At 56.6% G+C, this 5,340-nt stretch overlaps 1 protein-coding gene across 1 annotated transcript in view; it reads left to right on the forward strand.

The window, feature by feature from the left end:
• Positions 1 to 5,340, forward strand: part of MYT1L (myelin transcription factor 1 like) — a 406,891-nt gene that overhangs the window by 129,188 nt on the left and 272,363 nt on the right. Inside the window, 1 exon segment of the mRNA XM_006153537.1 lies at positions 2,015 to 2,118. The gene's annotated coding sequence lies outside the window, so the exon portion shown is untranslated.

Raw genomic sequence — 5,340 nt, forward strand, 5'->3', positions numbered from 1 at the left:
CGGACCTCGGCCGCTGCATGGAGGGTGTGGAGTGGATCGCCGCCCGAGACCAGGAGGGCCCGGAGGCACATCTGCCGGGGAGTGTGGGGTGCTGGCCCTCAGAGGCCAGATCAGGGCCTGGACCTTGGGCGCTGCGTGTGGGGGCTCTGGCAGACGGGAAGGCCAGGGAGTGCCTCCCAGTTCCCAGCAGAGGATGCGCCACGGTACACACCCAGCACGACCTGTTCTAAAAGCTTAGTATGTCGAAAATGCCACGAAACGCCAAACTGATGGTTCTAGTTGACAAAAAACACGTGGTGGTTTGAGATTCCCTCCTTGTTTCTCAGGGTAACCTGAAAACCTTTCTAGTTCCAGGAATTGGTCTGGAATCGGTCGCTCTGCGCTCACCTTAGGGTGCTTATGAGGCTGTCCAGGCTGCACCTGCAGCTGCCTGAGCCCCAGGAACCGAACCACTGTCCATCCGGAGTCCCGCGTCGAGTCCCACTCAACCGTGAACTCAGCAGCCGGCGCGGTCTTTCGGAGGATTTATGGGGACCCACTGAGCCTGCTGGGCTGGTCAGAAACAGCACAGGGCGCCCCTCGGCGCCCACGAGCACTCCCTCTGAGACTGCCTGGCCCTCGCCACGCCTCGCCGTTGAGACAGTGAGCGGCTCTGAGTTTGGGGCTTTGCCCGAAGCTGCAGCTCCAACCACTGAGGCACCCTCTCCCGCTCTCCGACCTGGTTCCCTGTGACTTTTAGCAAAATAAATTCTCCCATGAGCAATATCCTTGGGGACAACCTGGGCATTTTCTGTTCGGATTAGAATAGGCAATAGTTCCTGGCATGGACAGAATGCTGTAGAAACCTCAATAGAAAGTTGGTAAATGAAGTCCATACTTCCTGTAATGAAGATTAGTTCTTTGTTAGAGTTCTGCTAACACGAGGCTGGGCTGGCATCGGAAAAGGGAAAGGGGCTCGTGATCAACACAGTGCGTGTTGTTATGGAAAAAGTCACATTTTCCCAAGAGATAAACACCTAAAATATTCTCTGCTTATTGTATGGTGTTCTCATCGCCTGGGAGCCTTAAAGAAGGCAGCATTGGGACAGACTGGCTGGGGACTGGTTGATCTGTCTACTGTTAGATACGTGTATGTGTGTGCACACTTTGAAAAACCATATTGTGTGTTACAAAGATGCACAACAGTGGAATATAAATTAAAAATTAATAATGTGCTTAAAAATAAAACTAAAATGCAGGATTAAAATAAAAATATTGAGCACATATAGTGGCCTCTTCAAACCTAGACATGGATTTAAAACATACATATTGGGACCAGCAGATGGCATAATGACTATGTCGCTGAACTCCCATGTAGTCACCGTGGTTTGCGTCCCGGACCTGGTGGCTTAAACTCACACTGGGCGCGTGTGCGTGCGTGCCCAAGATCCCGAGAGGAGAGTGAAGGAGAAGGGATTGCGGCATGGCCATACCCTGGGGGGTGATTTCGTGCTTTCTGTCTCTCTGTCTCTCTCTGTCTTTCTGGTGAGTGCACGTGCCCTATAGCAAACTCCTCTCCAAAAAAACATAGATATCATTGGTTTCAAAGATAATTAACTAAGTGTTTAAAGTCGGTCTCTCCTGGGCCAGGAGGCAGTGTGATGATTAAGGCACTGGCTTCCACATGGCTGACTGCAGTTCGAGCCCAGTGTGGTAACTTGAAAATCATACCAGCCATGTGTCCGTGCTTGCTAAAATGCCAAGAGGAGAAAGGAGGAGAAGGGATTGTGGCATGGCCGTCCCCCTCGGGGGTGATTGGTCATGTCCCCCTCTCTCCCTGGTGAGCACAGGCACCCTCTGACAAAACCCTGGAAAAATGGTCTCTCTGCACCAGAGCTCTCCTACAGGCTCCGAACGCAGTCACCCGCATCCCCACCGCCGACTGTGGGCTTCTCCCGCCGCACTGTGAGAACGGCGCCGAGTCATCCGCAGCCTCTCCCTGCTTACTCACGTCCTGTCCTGTTCTGTCCTTCAGAAAATGAACTCCGAGGAGAACTGGTGAAAACCCCCAGCGGGCATCTGTGAAGCCGGCAGGCAGAGGTGCAGCCTCGGGTCCCAGAAGACCTGCGAGCCAGTCAGGTAGGCGGCCGCCCGCCTCGCAGACTGCGGAGAGTGGCCCTCCCGTGCTGCAGTTAAACCGGACAATGCACCTGTTCTCACTGCCAACCTCACGCGCACACGGGGGTGCCAGGAGGGTGGGGGGTCTCCTTGCACACCTGTGAGGCGGTCCCAGGATTGCCAGTGGGGTGGGAGGCAATGCCAGGAGTCGCAAATGGAAGTGACCCGGGAGGCCACTGGGTGGACTCACACACCCAGCATAGGCCACGGCTCAGGGTGTCCGCAGATTCCGCTCGGAGGGCTAGGTGCAGCCGGCGCACACCTGTGGCTGCAGTGCGTGGTCTCAGGGCAGCGGCCACACGACTGTGGCACGGCCAGAACCTCACACTGGCGAGGTCTCAGCATCCGAGTATGCGTGACCTGACTCCCGAGGTCCGGGGGCCGGGTTGGTGCCGACGTTCTGAGTGCCTTTGGCACAGGCCGCTTTGTGGGGGAGAAAAAGGCCCGGAGCGGGGGGTGACCTGTAGAGCTGACCTCGGAGGCCCGGCACGCGTGTGTTAAAGGCGGAGGGGGTGGGGTGACCTGTAGAGCTGACCTCGGAGGCCCGGCATGCGTGTTAAGGTCCGTTGTGTGAGTCACGTGTTTCTCCACCGACTGCCCCTGGGCCTGCCTGATCTCACAACTACTTGCCACATTCTGATAAAGCTGTCCCTGAAGGCCAGCAGGAGTCTAGAGAGAGCGGGGGCTGGATCCCACACGGCTAATTATGCAGTTCGAGTCCCAGACCCGACGACTTAAAACTCATACCAGGCACATGTGCATGAATGCCCATAATCCTCAGAGGAGAGTGGAGGAGAAGAGACTGCAACGTGGTCATTCCCCTGGGGGTGCCTGCTCACTTTCACTCTCTCTCTCTTTCTGGTGAGTGCACATTCCCTATAGAAAAACTAACAAGAAAGAAGGATACTTCTCCCTGCCTGTGGAAGTAGAGCTGGGATTGTGTCCACGCCCACAGCCTGGGGGCACGCAGTCTCTAAGAGCAGTGGGAACAGCACTTGCAGACCACAATGTCCTGGCCACGTTCTCATCCCCACCTGCTCGCCGTCCTGAGGGCTCCTCTGTCCCCACCGGCCTGGTTCGGGGACTGTGCTCAGTTGTACGCTTCGAACACGAGTGTCAGCCCCTCCTGGGCTCTGCAGGCTCTGAACCGTCTGCGCGCCCACCCGCCCGTCCATCTCGCAGTCCCAGTGGTGTGCAGCCTGGGCTCGTCACTGATCGTGGCTGACAGGTTGCCGTTTCTGGTGTGACGCTAAGTGTTCACATATAACTGAGGAGTATCAACACGGTTTATGGTAGAGCTTCAAATGCACCCTCACTGCAGGTTAAACCACACAGCAAGAACAGCCAGCTTTGAAAGAGAAATCCCTGCTTACGCTGGACACGCCTGGCCCTGAATAGGCACCCGGTTGATTTTGAGAGGTGCGTTTTCCAGGCGGGTCGAGGGTGCTGGACTTGGTCCAGGTGAGCTCCAGCAGGCCCTGCTCTCCTCCTGCTGCCCTCTGGCCCTGCTCCTGCGGCGGCCTCCAAGCAGGCCCTGGTCTAGCATGCCCTCCTGGGTGGACAGTGAGTCTGGCCCCCAGCAGCCTCCCAGGTTCAGAGCCAATGGGGTATTGGCGGCAGGAAGCAAGCCCTCAGCCCTCCACAGCACAGGGAGCCCCTGGGCTGGCCAGGCCCCCGCCAGGCCACGCCCAGTCAGGGCACGCCTTCACTACCCCTCTCACTCCCAGGCCTCAGGGCTGCTGCGAGGGTAGGGGAGCTGCCATGCGGGCAGCGGTGCTGGCGTCTGTACTCTGGGACTTCTGGTAGCTGTTATCCATTTCGCATTCTCTGAGGAGGACTCTCCGGATAATCAGCATCTATTTCCTGTATGTGTGTCATAAATACTCGGCCGTGGGTGGTGCATAAAATATTAGGGAACAGTACGTGGGACAGAAAGACAAGCCCTACGTGGCGGGGACGCACTGCCGTGACGTGCTCCTGGGACCAGCGCAGCTCTCCCCGGGCGTCGCCAGACTCGTGCTGCCCTGCACATCCGGATGGGCAGCTTCTGCGTGAGGAGCTAGGCAGTGGCTCTCGGCCTCATGGCCCTCTCCATAGCAGCTGGTCCCACCAGGCCGGGAGGTGAGCCATGGACAACGGAGAATGGGCAGGTGCGGCCACATCCCATAAAACCGTGTGTGAGGGCCAGCAGGCCGCATGGTGGTTAAGGCACTGGACCCCACGGGGCCAAGTCTGCAGTTCGAGTCCTGGACCCGGTGGCTTGAAAATCGTGGCAGGCACATGTGCATGTGTGCCCAAAATCCTGAGCAGAGAGAAGGGAAGGGATTGTGGTATGGCCATCCCAGCTGGGGCTGATTTCTTACTTTTCCTCTCTGTCTCTCTGTGTCTCTCCAGCAAGCACATGTGCCCTATAACAATAAAAACAAAACAAAGCATCAACAATAGCGAGTGCATTTGGCCAGAGCTCTGGTGCCGACCCATGGCCAAACGCCACGTTCAGAGCCCCAAACTGCATGGCTGTCTCAGGGGTGGGGCGGCCACTAGCCCTGTCACACGCCCTGATGGGCACAGCAGAGCTGCAGTCAAAGGCCACAGCCAGGCCCGGGGTGAGAGCCAGGATGCAGTGAGCTTAGCCGGGGCTGCGGCAACGCTGTGAGCATGGAGGCAACGGCTTCGTGGTGTCCGTGGGACTCGGGGCAGTGTTCGTGAAAACCTTCTGACTCCAAGAGAAGTTTCTCAATCTTCATGACTATATCCCTCTGCCTGCCAAGAAGTACCGTCCTGACACTGTGTAGGGCAGGAAATCAGTTGAAAGCGATGCCACGAGGGACCGTCACTCCTGGACGCACGGGGCAGTGTAAACACTCAGACACCCTGAACGAGTACGTATAAGTGACCATAGCTCGGGCTAGCGACCAGGCAGTGTGAGGTGGGACCACAGGTGCGTGATCCTAAGCAAGGGGCTTCCAGAAGTTTGTGGAAGATGGAGTTAAAGCTCTAGTTGTTTGGGTGTAGGAAATGTGAAATCCGTGCAGTTTTTCCATAATACGCATTTTCCATTAAATTCTTGAAGACTGCGATTGCAAACCAAGATAAAGACTGCGGAGAACCCAAACACGAGAATATTTCAAACTGCAGGAGACGTCAGCCAGTCTTGGGGAAAGGTGCCGACTCACGGCTCGC

Source organism: Tupaia chinensis, unplaced genomic scaffold, assembly GCF_000334495.1.
Source record: "Tupaia chinensis unplaced genomic scaffold, TupChi_1.0 Scaffold000377_5, whole genome shotgun sequence".
Classification (NCBI taxonomy): Eukaryota; Metazoa; Chordata; class Mammalia; order Scandentia; family Tupaiidae; genus Tupaia; species Tupaia belangeri.